This window comes from Ovis canadensis, chromosome 15 (genome assembly GCF_042477335.2).
Source record: "Ovis canadensis isolate MfBH-ARS-UI-01 breed Bighorn chromosome 15, ARS-UI_OviCan_v2, whole genome shotgun sequence".
NCBI lineage: Eukaryota > Metazoa > Chordata > Mammalia > Artiodactyla > Bovidae > Ovis > Ovis canadensis.
The window spans coordinates 70,122,450-70,138,088 of record NC_091259.1 but is presented as its reverse complement, the minus strand read 5'-3'; the positions used below and the strand labels follow the sequence as shown (position 1 = coordinate 70,138,088).

Genomic DNA, 15,639 nt, shown 5'->3' with positions numbered 1-15,639 from the left:
ATGGAAATAAAAAGTCTCTCTACCTATGCATCTTGTCTGTCACTGAGCTAAGAAAACCTTTCTCCCAAATCCCCCAGTCATCTCTCTCTTCATTGCTGCTGACCCAGTCTGGATCACATGGCCATCACTAGCTATATAGGAGGCTGGGAAGGTGAATACTTGAAATTTTCAGTCTCTATCACGGGAAGCTGGCGAGAAAAAAAGTTGGCTGAGAATGGCCTTGGGTAATCATCTAGTAATGTCTTGTTTTGGTAATTTTGAGCAAATGAAGTGAAAGTGAAAGGAAGAAAGTGAAAGGAAGAAAGTGAAGTCGCTTAGTTGTGTCCGATTCTGCGGCCCCATGGACTGTAGCCCACCAAGCTCCTCCACCCATGGAATTTTCCAAGCAAGAGTACTGGAGTTGGTTGCCATTTCCTTCTACTGTCCTAAGATTTTACTAGTTAGAGAGAATAATACCGAGATCTGGCTTAATCCATTAAAGAGAAAATACCAATATCTGGCTCAGTCTCAAAGTACTCTTTAGCAAAACTCAGATTCACAGTAGTTAGCATTCATCCATACTATCTTCAAATACAAAGTTCAATGCAGCATTAGGTATTCAAGTGTTGAAATCAATGAGAGCTTTATCAGAAGCACATTTAGGCATCAGCCTGCTTCACATTGTCAGCAGTCAAGGAACACCTCACACCTAATTAAAAATCAGACGTCTAAAGTAGGTCTATAAAAACTGGAAATTCCAATACAGACTGTTAATTAATCTGGTTTGCTTTTTCAAGATGGCAAAAATATTTCTCTACTAATTAACTGCCTCATCTTCAGGGCTATAAGCTCAGTCTCAAAGTACATTACAAATATCCTATCACTCAATAAATTGCAGCTAGTATCAGCAAAATATTTTTGGCTTATTTGAGGACTGGCGCAACAAGGCCAAGAAAGTGACTCAATAGATTAGAGAAACGGTAGAGTGAAAGATGCTGAGAACAATCTGATTACACGAACATACATCCATTATGTTTTCAGTTTCGAACTATTCCAACTGCGGACATTTATTTTTTTCCTCCTGACTTCCTTTCAAAAACGACATGAACAAATTTTTCACTGCAGTTGGAAGCAGACTCTGTTAGAAGAAAGAGGCCAATACCCGGGGAAACTGTGACAAATGAATCTGCTAGGAAGAAAGAAAAACTTAAAACATTCAGAAAGCTGAGCATCCAGGAGTAATTGCAGTTTGGCTGGGCAGGGCCAATGTAGACTTACATTTAGTACTGACTTACAACCAACATTTCATGGTGCTTCAGCATTTATGAGACATTTTTACTTACTCTGCCAACTGGCCCAGGTTCTAATAAATCTCCACTAGAACGTATTTGGTGTGTACAATTAAACTGGATGTAATAGGTATTATTTTTGGCAGCCCAGCAGTTTATTCCCCATCTTCCCTTTTCTGGCAGCCAGCTCAGGTCTGGCCAATCACAGTGTCCATTCACCCGGACCCATTGAGGGCCAATCGATGTCTTCCCCTGGGATTCTGATATACAGCCAATAGAGTTATTCACCCACCTCATCACCACCCCATGCTGCAAAGCTAGAAAGTGAGACTGGAGCTGCAGAGGAGAACAATGAGAGATGGAGAGAGCTTAGCAACTCTTTTGGAACTAGGATCAACATTTGCCTGATGCCAGACCCCCTGGGATATCTTAGCTAGGTGAGCCAAAAAATTTCATTTCAGGCTTAGCTAGTTTGGTCTGAGTGTCTGTCACTTACATACAAAATCCTGATTGATGCCACCATTTAAACTGTGTACAATCCATCTTTGCAGGTTCAGCTTGAATTGAGACTCTTTGACAAAGTCTTCCCTGATGACTCTCCCTGACCCTTCTTCTTTACAGTAGCCACATCACTCACTGATTGTACCAGCTGGCACAGTGTCAGATGTAATTGCAATATTCTATGATTTTTCAAATGTCTTTTCAGCTGTGTTGTATGTAAAGTCTTATGGGAATGGATAATACAGTCCCCAATCAACAAACAGGAGAAGTTCTGAAAGGATTTTTGGAAGTTGTTTGGTTTGAACTTGAAATACATGTCTCCAGAGAAGTAATATAAGCAATGGTTAAGTTCCCAGGCTAGCTCACAAAAGCCTATTTTATAAAAATGTGTATACAATGGCAGAGAATCACAGAGGAGTCGTGCAGAAAACTACTGCTTGGAAAAAAAGTAGGTTTGATTGGAGAAAACCAGGAGGTAGAAACAGACTTTTCAGGACTATCTGGAAAAGCTTTAGAATGGTATTGGTCTTCTTTCTTAAAAATTAGTTTTTATTTTTACCAAATTATACATCCACATTGTTCTCCAAGGTTTACCACAAACAAATAGCAGTTCCCAAGCTACTCCATCTCCTCAATTTTCTGATTTATTTTTGGAGGGAACTACTTCGAATCTTATAGTTGTTCACTTTGGTATTTAACACATATGTCTAAACCACTTCTTGAGTTTTCTTTTTTAGGCATTTTCTGTTGATTTCCATGAAGGCATATAAGCATTTAGCGTCCATCTTCACCTGCCCACCCTGGTACACAACACTCACACCCTCATCTTCTTGATGCAGGTCTAGCATAAAAGTTTGGTTAGATCAATATTTAGTGTTCACATTATCATGACTAGATAACACACAATTCACTGCTGAGCCATGTAGTACAAAAAGTATGAAGATCACTTTTCCTTTGACTCACAACTCTAAGTTGTCTTAGGAATAATAATTACATTATTTTCTGTTTGTTTGCTGAAGTTTTTATGTAATTATTACGGTAGCCTCAAAATTTCCCCCAGTTGGCTCTGTATCTTGCCAACAAGTTTGGCAAACATGATATCGTTTCTTGTTACCTATATCTTTTATCCCTTAGTACTTTTTTTTCATATAGCTAATGTCCAAGAGCTCCGCTTTGTTCTCATTTCTGCTTTGTATTTTTTAAATAGCTTGTACTATTTTAAATACCTTTAACTATTTCCTCAAATTCAGTTCAGTGCTACGTTTGATAGTACTTTTTGATAGCTCATGGATGCATATATTCTTTTATTTCTCTGAGAATTTTAATGAAGAAAGCATACTGGTTTTCTTCTCCCTCAATAGCCTTTGTCTTTTCTGTTTGTTCTTACCATCTCTTTAACATTAGAATCTTTCTTCTAACAGCAAGTGATTCTTGGTATTCAAGTGGGAAAAAAAAAAAAAAAGAACTAATTGGGAATTGTGAGGATGGGGCTTATCAACTAAGGGCTTCACCACAGGGTGATCTTATTGGATCTGCTCATAAGCCTGTCCTGTCAGCATCTTTTCACTTTGTTCTTTTGTTGTGGACCATTAAAAAAAAATCTTTATTGAATTTGTTATCGTATCCCTCTGTTTTATGTTCTGGCCACGAGGCATGCGGGATCTTAGCTCCCCGACCAGGGATCGAACCTACGTGCCAAACCCACATGTCCTGCATTGGAAAGCAGATTAACCACTGGACTGCCAGGGACATCCCTCTTTTCTTTTTGGCTGGCCAGATTCATCAGAGAAGAATTCTGCAACCTTCTCCTTAGAAGATATACGTCAGGCTTTCAAACTACTAGAGATCAGGGCTTGGGCTGTATCTAAATTTTCATTTAATCCTCTTGTTTTTAATGCACTTAGCTTCCCCGAGGAATAAACCTCCAGTATTTTGCTGGTAAGACACAGTCACCCAGGTGTAATGACCTGGAGAGGTTATCAATTTACTTCTTCAATAGATTTCCAACTACAGCTCTATGTTCTGTTTCCCAGTGCTGCAGTGCAAATTAGGATTCTTTCCAAAGCTCACTATCATCAGCTTGGGAGTCTGATTTCTTGGGTCTTCTGTTGGTTATCACTAGACTTTTTACTTTTTTAAAATAAGAATGGAGCAATTGTTCATGTTGCAGTGTTCACTTTACTCACCAAGAATATCATTCCAAACCAATAAATAGTCCCTAAACTACACTCATGGTTCTCTTGTATTCCTTCGTATAAATGTACCACCATTTATATAACCCACTTTCTACTGCTGGATAAATCTGGGTTATTTCCAGTTTCTTTATATTATAAGCAACTGAGTTTTGAGTTTTTTTGTTGCAAATATTCTGTCTATGCCTTTAATTATTTCCTCAAATTCAGTTCAGTGCTACTTTTGACAGTATTATTTTTGATAGCTCATTAATCGCACAGGATGTTTCATGAAATAGGTTCTGCAAACAAATATATTTGGAACTGCTGAGATTCTGTGTGTATCAGTATTTTAAAAGCTCCATAGATGCTTTTGTTGTGCAGTTCAGTTTGGAAACCATCTTGATCACAGACTCTGCTTCCATTTTACCCAAGAAAAGCTGTGCTAATTGAGGCTGAGTGAAGCAGTAGAAGAAAAACTGGCAGGTATCTTACTCCCTTTGGGCTGGTATAATACACCACCATAGACTGGGTGGCTTATAAATAACAGAAATTTCTCACAGTTCTGGGGGCTGCAAAGTCCCAGATCAAGACACAGGCAGGTTTTGTGTCTTTCGAGAGCCCAGTTCCTGGTACATAGGCAGCCATCTACTAGCTGTATTCTCACACAGCGGGATGGATGAAGAAGCTTTCTGGGGCCTCTTTTACAAAGGCACCAATCCTACTGGGCTCTGCTTTGATGACCTAATCATCCCCAAGGTCCCACCTCCAAACACCACTGCACTGGGGTTGTTGTTGCTGTTAAGTCACTAAGTCATGTTCAACTCTTTTGTGGACCTATGGACTACAGCCTGCCAGGCTCTTCTGTTCATGGGATTACCCCAGCAAAAATATTGGAGTGGCTTGCCAGTTCCTCCTCCAGGGTACTGTCCCGATCAAGGGATCAGACCTGCATCTCCTGCACTGCAGGCAGATTCTTCACAGCTGAGCCACTGGGGAACCCTACCCTGGGGATTCAGTTCAGTTCAGTCACTCAGTCGTGTCTGACTCCTTGCTATCCCATGGACTGCAGCATGCCAGGCTTCCCTATCCATCACCAACTCCTGGAGCTTGGTCAAACCCATGTTGATTGAGTAGGTGATATCATCTAACCATCTCATCCTCTGTCCTCCCCTTCTCCTCCTGCCTTCAATCTTTTCCAGCATCAAGGTCTTTTCCAATGAGTCAGTTCTTCAAATTGGGTAGCCAAAGTATTGGAGTTTCAGCTTCAGCATCAGTCCTTCCAATGAATATTCAGGACTAATTTCCTTTAGGATGGACCGTTTGGATCTCCTTGCAGTCCAATCGGGACTCTCAAGAGTCTTCTCCAACACCACAGTTCAAAAGGATCAATTCTTCGATGCTCAGCTTTCTTTATGGTCCAGCTCTCACATCCACACATGACTCCTGGAAACACCATAGCTTTGATTAGACGGACCTTTGTCAGAATGTTTCTGCTTTTTAATATGCTGTTTAGGTTTGTCATAACAAGGAGTAAGTGTCTTTTAATTTCATGGCTGCAGCCACTACCTACAGTGATTTTGGAGCCCAAGAAAATAAAGTCTGTCACTGTTTCTTCCCCATCTATTTGCCATGAAGGGATGGGACCAGATGCCAGGATACACTGGGGATTAGTGAATTTGTGGAGGGCTGGGGGCGGAGGTGGGGCGGTGGTTGGTGGTTAGGAGGCAAATCACAAAACATTAAGTCTCCAGCAGCAGAACAAGAATATCTGTGGTTCAGAATGATGAACAGCCCAACATTAGTTTTTGTTCACTCACTAAGTCGTGTCCGACTCTTTGCAACCCCATGGATTGCAGCATGCCAGGCTTCCCTGTCCTTCACTATCTCCCAGGGTTTGCTCAAACTCATGTCCATTGAGTTGGTAATGCCATCCAACCATCTCACATAGTATCACCCATCTACTTTATTATCAGTATGTGCTCAGAGCTCTATACAGTGGGACGTAATGCTTTCGGCATAATTTCATTTTAAAAATTCATGAAATAAGGAAATAATGCACAGTTTGTTTGCAGCACAAACTTCATACTCTACACTTGGGGGAAAAAAAGAATGCGTAATACTGTTGAGAGGGAGGGTTCCAGATGGGAAAACAAGCACCATTTTAGCAATGTCAAAAGAGCCAAGTCTAGTAGTTCTCAAATTATAGTGAGCAGACATTTCACAAGGCAAGCTTGTTAAAAATGCAAATTTCTGGGCTCATCGCTCTTAATCTAACTTGTCAACTACAGTGTAAGCTCTAAGCTCTAAATCCTGAACATACAAGGATTCCCCCAGGAATCTAATGGAGGTGGTCTGTGGACCAAACTTTGAGAAACTGGTGTAGGCAGTATTTTGCCAGAAATCATTAGAGTAGCTTTAATCTGGAAACTTCTCTGAAGTTTACTTGTTAATTGTCACAGGATCTTGGGGTTAAGGCTGAGAACACTTTTTCCCATCAAACAGGGCACCAAGGCCAGAAGATGTGCTGGAGTGATCCACTTTGGAGTGATTTTTACAGAGCCCAGTGTATTAGGCAAACATTTGGGATGGGCTGGGTTTTCTAACCTCGTCTGTTTCCTGAGGTCACTTAAAATTCATGCAGTCCCTCAGAAAGCAAGGCTGTCAGGCTGAAAGGTTATTAAGACCCTGGTAACTGGGCTTTAAAAGACAGCAGTTAGAGAAAAAGAGAAAACAGGCCGGTTTGATGTTTGGTCCAAGGAATAGGAAATAGCCACTCAAAAATCGGAAGTACCTATTTTGGGGTCTCTGTTCCCCTCTGCCCCTTAACTTTTTGCTACCTGACAATGCTCCTCTTTCTCCTGAGGCCTGTTTCTTAGTCTGAACACTCTAGAGTCGGATCAAAGCGCCAGCACGCCAATCTTTGACCCAACTAAGTAGCCAACGCCCTCTCAGAGGCTGGGCCGGATTCGAGCTTCAGGTTGCGGGGCGAGGCCCTCAAGCTAAGCCCCTTGCTGGGCTCCCTAGTCTCTCGGATCAAGAGTCGCGGGCAGAGAACCGCACAGCGACCCCGCGCCGGGCAGCCCCGCGCCCCCGGAAGCTCGGGCTCTCCGGCGCCGGGCTGCGGCGGCCTGGGCGGGCGCGCTGTGCGCTCCGCGGCCCGGGTCACCGCGTCACTCACGACCGGTCGCCACAAGGGCCGTCCCGGTCTCAGGAGACTCGAGCGACACCGGCCACCGAGGGTAAGCGCTGCGCATCCGGCGGACGCTCTGCAAGCAGGCGCGGGGCTGCGGGCGAACCCCGGGAGGGAGAGTCGGGGTCTCCCGCGGCTCTTGCGGCGGTCTGGCCCGAGTCCGCCGCCAGCCCGGGTTTCAAGTTCAAATGCACGGGGCCGGTGCGGCTTCCCTCCGCTCTTCTTCCGCCAGGCCTGGGGGCCCGCGGTCCCCGCTCCTGCGTGGCATGGAGCGGGAATGACCCAGGTCCCTGGGTGTTTACCCCCCTCCCCGCCCCCAGCCTCACTCTCTGCCCTTGTGCACCTTGCCCTTGCACAGCCAAAGCCGCGTGCCCGTCTCGACAAGGTCACCCCCGCTTGCCCGGCCAGGACCAGTTGCCTGCTTTCTCTTGGCTCTGCTCGGAGTTCCCGCTAGAAAACACACCGGAAGGGGGAGCTTTGGGCCCAGAGAAGGCTTTTCTGTCCAAAAAGGCCCGCCTCCCGCGCACCTGGTTTTAATAAGAGCCTAGGGAGAAATATGGCCGGCGGGGCGGGGTCGGGGGGGCCCTGAGGGCTCCCCAAGAAATTCTGTCTAGAGTGAGAAAGAAGGGTGCACATGGATCGTACGTGAGCAGGCTCACTCGCTGCACAAGGGTGGGTAAAGACCTCGTGCACTTTTCAACTTTGCGGCTTGGAGCAGATGTAAGATAGTAGTGATGTTAGAAATGGGATATAAACAACAGTGAAAAACACGTTTATTAACATCGAGGACAAGAAGATCACACAGTGGTGCACAATGTATTCTTTTCTCCCCAGTTTTAACAACAACATTGAAATGTTTTAACAACAATATTGAAAACAACCCTACCCCTGTCCTATATCTCCCACTGCCTAGGTCCATGTGCACACATACTTTTTACATAGTTGCATTTAGAGGTACAGGGCATTCTTATTTCAAATTCTAGAACAGGGAGGTTAATTACATCCTAAGAAAACAGACGTCTTCATTAGTTCAGAGAAAAAGATCGCTCAATACATGAGCTAGAAGTTAAAGATTGTATCACACTTTCAACCTATGTTATAAAAATTTAAAGGATAAAGGACACGAAAGGCTTTCTTTAAAGACCCTTGTGAGACATGTAAATATATATTCACACACATTCTTTTTGCATCATAAAGCCGAGAACAAATTTTCCAGTATAGCACTTTGATCTTTGCACTCTAAAGAACTCAACTCTACCTTGTATTAGACTTTAGAGAACATAATTTTTTCAGAAAACGTTTCTTAAACCCCCAATCAGCATTAAATCAGAGACCTCACAGTTGTACTGATGTTCCCTCTGCTTGGGGTGATTATTTCTTGCCTTTGCTTTGCTTGCTTGTCCTTATTCAGATCTCTGCTTTCAAAATCCATTTCCCTGCCCACCCTCACACAGCAAGGATATTTTATTTCTTCAAAGCACTTATCATGACCTGAAATTATTAATTTGATTATTGCCTGCCCCCACTATGATAATTTAAGGAACTTTGCTGTTTTACTTGCTGTTATTAATAACATCCTAGTACCATACCAGCCACCTCCCAGGGTCTGCCAGGACTCATTAGTAAATATTAAAAAAAAAAAAAAGTTCAGAGTGTAGGGCATTTGCCTTGGGGGCATTTGCCTTGGGAGCGTTTGCTAAGTGAATGTGACCCTCAAGGAAACATCTCCTGGCCCCTCTACCCCCACCACCTCCTTTTCCCCTGGGTAGCTTGTGTGCAGATGCTGTGTGACCCACTGGCTCTTCTAAGGGCCCCACCCATGGTGACCCTCCCAGTCTCAGGAAGTAGGCCCTGGTGAAGCTGGGGCTCAGGCAGTTTTTTGGGGGCCCAGATTTTGGACTAGAGAGCAAGTGGGATTCTCCCCCAGAGGCCTGGGACTGCAGGCCGCTCACAGCCCCTGACCCTTTTAGCACTTCCTAGCGCTTGGCTGCATGCGAGGTTCCCAAGTTCACGGTGGGAGGTGCCCGTGAAAGATGCGCTGTTATTGTTGGACTCCCAGCACAGGGAGTAATTAGGGGAGTGACATGCGCTTAAGTCGAGGCCTTTCCTTGTGGGCTGGGTCACTTACGAAGCCGCGCCTGGCCTCTTGCTGGCAAAGGCTGTGGATTCCTGAGGATTCCTACGTGGTTCGCTTCTCGGAGGAAGCCTTGATGAGGAAGAGGCTGGGAGTGGGGGCAGAAAAGTTTGGAATTTCCCGTGGTTCCTTGGGGATTCATTGTTGTTGAGAACCACCCTGGGCAACACCAAGGTGGAGTGTCTGGGTCTGCTGGCCTTTCTTCAAGGCCACTCTGGACTCCCAGGGTCTGTCAGGCGGCCCTGCACGCTGAGGGGTGGGGTTAGAGACCGTTGCGCAGGGAGGAGCCGGGGGAACTGCAGTTGCCCTCAGAGAAGCAGCTTTTACTTCAGCTCTGTGGCGCCCAGCGTGATGTTCGGCAGGTGGTGTATGTTTTTAATAAATGTTCATTCAAGTACACAGCATGAGAGTGCGCTTCAAATTGTGTTTCAAGCCTGGCGGTGTCGGTGGACAGGGACCCTGGTGGCCCACTAGGAAGCAGGGATTGTGTTAATCACTCGGTTGTGTCCAAATCTTTGTGACCCCATGGACTGTAGCCCACCAGGCTCCTCTGTCCATAGGATTCTCCAGGCAAGAATACTGGAGTGGGTTGCCATTTCCTGCTCCAGGGTATCTTCCCGACCCAGGAATCGAACCCAGGTCTCTTGCATTGCAGGCAGAGTCTTTACTACCTGACCCACTAGGAAAGCCCTTAAAACCAAGGAAACAGTGGCCCACTTCCTGGGTTCAAATCCTGGTGCCTCCACTTACAGACTGTCCCTCGGCATCTCTGTGGCCCATGGTCCTCACGTTTAAGAAAGAAAATGTTATCCACTTCATGGAGTGCTTACGATGGTTAAGTTGGAGTAAATTTTGGAAAGTACCTAAAGCCTGGCATATATTGCTGCTAAGTCGCTTCAGTCGTGTCAGACTCTGTGCGACCCCAGAGACGGCAGCCCACCAGGCTCCCCAGTCCCTGGGATTCTCCAGGTAAGAACACTGGAGTGGGCTGCCATTTCTTTCTCCAATGCATGAAAGTGAAAAGTGAAAGAGAAGTCACTCAGTTGTGTCCCGACTCTTCGCGACCCTATGGACTGTAGCCTACCAGGCTCCTCCGTCCATGGGATTTTTCCAGGCAGGAGTACTGGAGTGGGGTGCCATTGCCTTCTCCGCTTGCATATACTAGTGCCAGGGTAAGTGCTAAAAATGAAAAAACAAAAACCAAACAATGTGGGAAAGGTAACAGTTACCTCGTAGGGGAGAAAAGGTGTGGGAAGGGCATGCTGGACATTTCAAAAATAACTGTCATCTTTCTCTTTCTTAACCTGGGTGGGTATGTGGGTTTTGTGATGTGGCTATTTTTTGTACATCTTATAAATATTTTAGTAACTGCTCTATATATGATAAAACATTAAGATTGCATACTCTGATTCTCTTATATACTATGTTTTAACACACAGGACCATTAAAGCATTAATTTGTGTGACCCATCATCTTTTTGCACAACCTTATGAGGGAAGAAATATTTTTATTTCCAGTTTACAGATGTGGCAACTGAGGCCAAATAAGTTGCTTAAGGTCTGCATGGATAAATAGGATATCTTGGTTTTAAATCAGAGTCTGTGTTCTTAACTGCTATGAATGGCTTTTTTAATGTGTTGCTGATATAACAAGTTGTATTTGCACTTTAAAAATGAAATTCTTTACCCTATCAATGATCCACTAGCGTAAAATTGCACACTATGACTTATCTATGTGACTTGGGATAGTCTCAATTGTGTGAAACCAAGTCAAAATACAGAAATAAGCTGGATCCAGAAATGACTGATTGCAAACCCTCTACTTCAAATTATATGTTCATCAAAACTGCCTACTATTCTCAGTACACTTAATAATGAGAAATGCTAAAATGCTGTACATTTTAATTTAAAATAAATGCATATAAAATGAGATGCCACTTATATGTTTTATTTACTCTTTATCTAAAAACACATATGAAATCTTTCCATAAAACATATATTGAGATTCCATCTAAGATTTCAACAGAAGAATGGTCCAGGATGCAGGGAAAAGAATATTGATGATTGCTGGCTTAAGACTATAATAGAGATTTAAGAATTTGATAGTGTGAAACAGGGCATTCAACAGACATTTATTAAACATTTTTATGTATAAAGCCTTGTGTTAGGCACTTAGGGAAAATACAGAGATGAATAAGACAGTTTGATATTCAAAGTTGTTTGTAGTCCTTCAGTGTGTAACATGTGGATATACTATTGATTGTTTTGAAACGTGACACTAATCAAAGCCGGTTGTATTATGAGATTCCAAAAAGTGAAGTGTTTGGGAGAATGCAAAGAAAAGATCAGTGATTTCACAGTGATTCTAGTATCTGAGCTGGATTTCAGAGTTCATTGATGAGCACAAATAGGGGGCTGGTAAGAAATCTTGAGGCCTGTAAATAGTTGAGTTGACTAGAATGTTGGGTGGAAGATAAGACCAGGAGGACAGCTTGGAGTGAAAAGCACAGAGGACCTCACCGAGGGGTCTGGCCTTCCTTAGCCAGTTGGCACTGGGGAGCCATTGAGGGTTCTTAAGTGTAGTTGTGACATGCCCAGCACTTTGACTTGACCTAGAACCATTCCTCTGATGGTGGTTGTTACGAGGGAAGAAAACAAGATGTGGAGACCAGCGAGGAGGCTTTTGGGACAGTCAAGTGGGATGATCATAAGGATTTCAACTAGCATGATGGCAGGAGGTATAGGAAAAAAGAAGTTTTGATGGGAGAGGTGTGGCTGGAGCCAAATTTCTAGTTTGAGGACTGATGGTATATGTTGGCTAAAGGAAGAACAAAATAATAAATAAATAAAAGACTCTGAAGATTTGAGATTGGATACCAGTGACAAAATAGAGAAGAAGAAGAGCTAGGGACATTTTTAAATGATCAGTGGGTGAGGATGTGAGAAAGCTGGAGTTGAAATTTCTATTCTGCGGGACTTCTCTGAGCCTTTACAGAATGTATTGTGCAGCATTTCCCGAGCTGACCCCAGAAAGCCCCTTTCCTCCAAACAGAGTTTGGAAATGTATCAGGAGGCCAGGCCTGCAGGGAAAGAGCAAACAGAGTACTGTGGACCTTTAACATCAGTCCCACAGCACAGCCAGGCCACAGCTCCCAGGCCACCTCACGCCCAGGACACGGGGTCCTGTGGACCTTTAACATCGGTGCACAGCACAGCCAGGCCACAGCTCCCAGGCCACCTCACGCCCAGGACACGGGGTCCTGTGGACCTTTAACGTCAGTCCCACAGCACAGCCAGGCCACAGCTCCCAGGCCGCCTCTCGCCCAGGACGCGGGGTCCTGGGGCCCAGGTCAGTGAGCACTTGCCCCTATCTTCAGGCTGCTATTCTAGACACTCCCTGCTTCATCATGCCTCGGATCTATAGCAAAGGGAAAGTGCAGTATCCAACTTTGAATGGAAGATAAGTGGGAATTTCACACTTGTTCCTGATGGGCTGGGAAACTTGGGGGAGAGTTTGAATTTCCTTAGGAATACTTTACGCTTCCTTCTGATAGGGCTAGAAGAGGAGGAAGCCCTGTTTCTATTATTCGTCCACTTATTTAGACACTGTTTTATTTAGAACAGGGGTTTTGAAACTTCATGTATGCATTTAACACCAAGTCATCCAAATGGACTCATCTCTCGGTTTACTGCAAGCTCTCCATGTGACAGGGACATCAGTGTGCCTGCGTGCACAGTCGTTCAGTCATGTCCGACTCTTGGCGATGCCATGGACTGTAACCAGCCAGATCCCTCTGTCCGAGGGGTTTTTCTGGCAAGAATGCTAGACTGGGTTGCCATTTCCTCCTCCAGGGGACCTTCCTAACCTAGGGATTGAACCCTCATTTCCTGTGGCTTCTGCATTGCCAGGAAGTTTCTTTACCATTGAGCCCCCTGGGAAGCCTAACATTTAGGGACATAGCCTGTGCTTAGTCATTCAGTTGTGTCTGACTCTGTTCAACCCCGTCGGCTGTAGCCCGCCAGACTCCTCTGTCCCTGAGATTTCCCAGGCAAGAATACTGGAGTGGGTTGCCATTTCCTTCTCCAGTGGATCTTTCCAACCCAGGGACATGGTTCCAGTTAAATCAAAGGCTCCCCTTACCATAAAAATCATCTCCATGATTTTTAAAAAGCTAATTTTAAACATAAACTTATTTTAAAGTGTACAATTCAGTGGTATTAAGGGCATTTACATTGTTCAACAACCATCACTATTATCCAACTCCAGAACTTTTCATCTTCCCAAACTGAAACTCCATACCCACTAAACAATAACTCCTCATTCCCACTCCCCACGCGAGCCCTTGGCAACCGCCATTCCATTTTCAATGACTTTAATCTCAAGGGACATCATGTAAGTAGAATCATACAATAATTGTCCTTTTGTGTCTAGCTTATTTCACTTAGCGTAAAGTTTTCAAGGTCCATTCGTGTTGTAGCCTGGTCTGTACTTCCTTCTTTTTTAGTCTGAATAGTACCCCATTGTATGTGTATGCCACATTTGTTGTTATATATGGATATTTGGGTGGTTTCCACCTACCTGTTACATTAAGTTCTTTAAGCAGTTCCTGCACAGAGCTTCCTTCCGCACAAGTGGACGATGACTTTGGGGTTTGTTTTAATTATATTTGAATTGATAATAGAAAATCACCAATCATCTCATTAAATCAAGATGTGAAACTGGATTCATTCAACTTTGGAGAAAAAATTCTTCTTAGTCCCCATTTCAAGTGGATTTGGATAGTAGCAGTTCTTGAACTTGATTGGAGGGCTTGGTCCCAGGAGCTAATTGGTGATTCCTGGCAGGGGAAAGTTCTTTTCGATTTGGAAGGGACCAGGGCTGGCTCATTAGAATCTCCTTAGATCTTTGCAAAGCCTCAAAACAGTTGGGTAGAGAGATGGAAAATTCAGTAGGATATTTGGAGATTCAGGCTCAGAAAAACATGGAGAATAATTTGGGTGTTTCCCAGGGACATGCTGCTTTGGAGGCTGCTCTTGGTACTCAGTTTTGAGTTGGAGGGAAGAGATTAGAAGAGGACTTCGGTGGAATGAAACTTTTAAATTGTGATGTTGGAGAAGTCTCTTGAGTGTTCCTTGGACTGCAAGGAGATAAAACCAGTCAATCATAAAGGAAATCAGTCCTGAATATTCATTGGATGGACTGATGCTGAAGCAGAAGCTCTCATACTTTGACCTGCTGATGCAAAGAACCACGGAATCATTGGAAGTGCTGGGCAAGATTGAAGGCAGGAGGAGGGGGCGCCGACAGAGGATAAGATGGTTGGATGGCATCACCAACTAGATGGACATGAGTCTGAACAAGCTTCAGGAGTTTGTGATGGACAAGGAAGCCTGGTGTGCTGCAGTCCATGGGGTCGCAAAGAGTCGGACACAACTGAGTGACTGAACTGAACTTGGTGGAATGGGGACAGGTGGAAATTCTCAGCCTGGAGGTCAGCTCAGCTTCCCACACCATCCTATTACCTTCCCAGAAGACTTTGGTTCAGAGAAAACAAAGTAATTTTGACTGAGCTATTAGGTTGGAATCGTTTCAAGGAAAATTTAATGAGGTTTCTTCCCCTTTCACCAGCCTCACAGAAAACTACCAGCTTTATCTTGTGAATCTGACTGCCAAATTGTGCTCTTCGCTGTTTTGAGCTGCTGCAGTGCAGGCGCAGGGTGCTGTGAGATATTTTAAAATTTTAAGGAAAACAGAGCTATACTGTGCGATGCTCAAGAACCACTAGCTCGAGGTGTTCATAGTTTCAGCATTAGATCGTGCTGCATTCCTTTAATGATTTATCTGCGGAGCTGGGTTTTTGGTGGCTGCAGTGGTAAAGTCGGTCATGAGGTGGAACCAGCGTGGAGTAGGAAACGAGGGGAGCAGTGTCCAATCCGATTCCAATGTTTAAGAAGTTGCACAGTGTGCAGTAGGTGTACAACAGTCCATGAATAAGTGATTGTGCTCATTTAAGAAGGAAATTCATTTTTTTCAGTCTATGCGTATTATTCTTTTAAATGGCTATTAAATTACTAGGACATAACTAGTAAGTTGTTTGAACTCAACGACTTAACAAGTGTTACCTGTTAGGTATTTCTTTCATTTCAGGGGTCCCATGAAAAATTACTGAGATACCGCTGACACAGCATATCAAGAGATTTTGAAAATCTTTGCTTTAGTACATCAGAAAATTCTCAAAGTTGTGTATTTACTTTCAAATACATCAAATATGGAGATGGAGATGAGATGAAAAGAGAAACAATAAAGTAAATAGGTTTATTTTTCAATTATAAAATTAATATGTATTGATTATTTTAAAAATCCAGAAAAGTA

General features: G+C 43.9%; 1 protein-coding gene and 1 long non-coding RNA gene across 4 annotated transcripts in view; one reads left to right on the top strand and one right to left on the bottom strand.

Annotated features, from left to right (window-relative positions):
- Positions 1 to 2,300: 2,300 nt before the first annotated feature.
- Positions 2,301 to 7,605, bottom strand: LOC138420956 (uncharacterized). The gene is made up of 2 exons (XR_011249370.1): positions 7,477 to 7,605; positions 2,301 to 5,386 (listed from the first exon to the last, which is right to left on the bottom strand). It is a non-coding gene; the product is annotated as an uncharacterized lncRNA (long non-coding RNA).
- Positions 6,715 to 15,639, top strand: part of LOC138420953 (uncharacterized) — a 199,477-nt gene continuing 190,552 nt past the window's right edge. The window contains exon 1 of one of the 3 annotated variants that reach the window (XM_069554671.1): positions 6,715 to 7,182. The gene's annotated coding sequence lies outside the window, so the exon portion shown is untranslated. The remainder of the gene's footprint in view (positions 7,183 to 15,639) is intronic. The other 2 variants (XM_069554672.1, XM_069554673.1) reach the window with 2 other exon arrangements.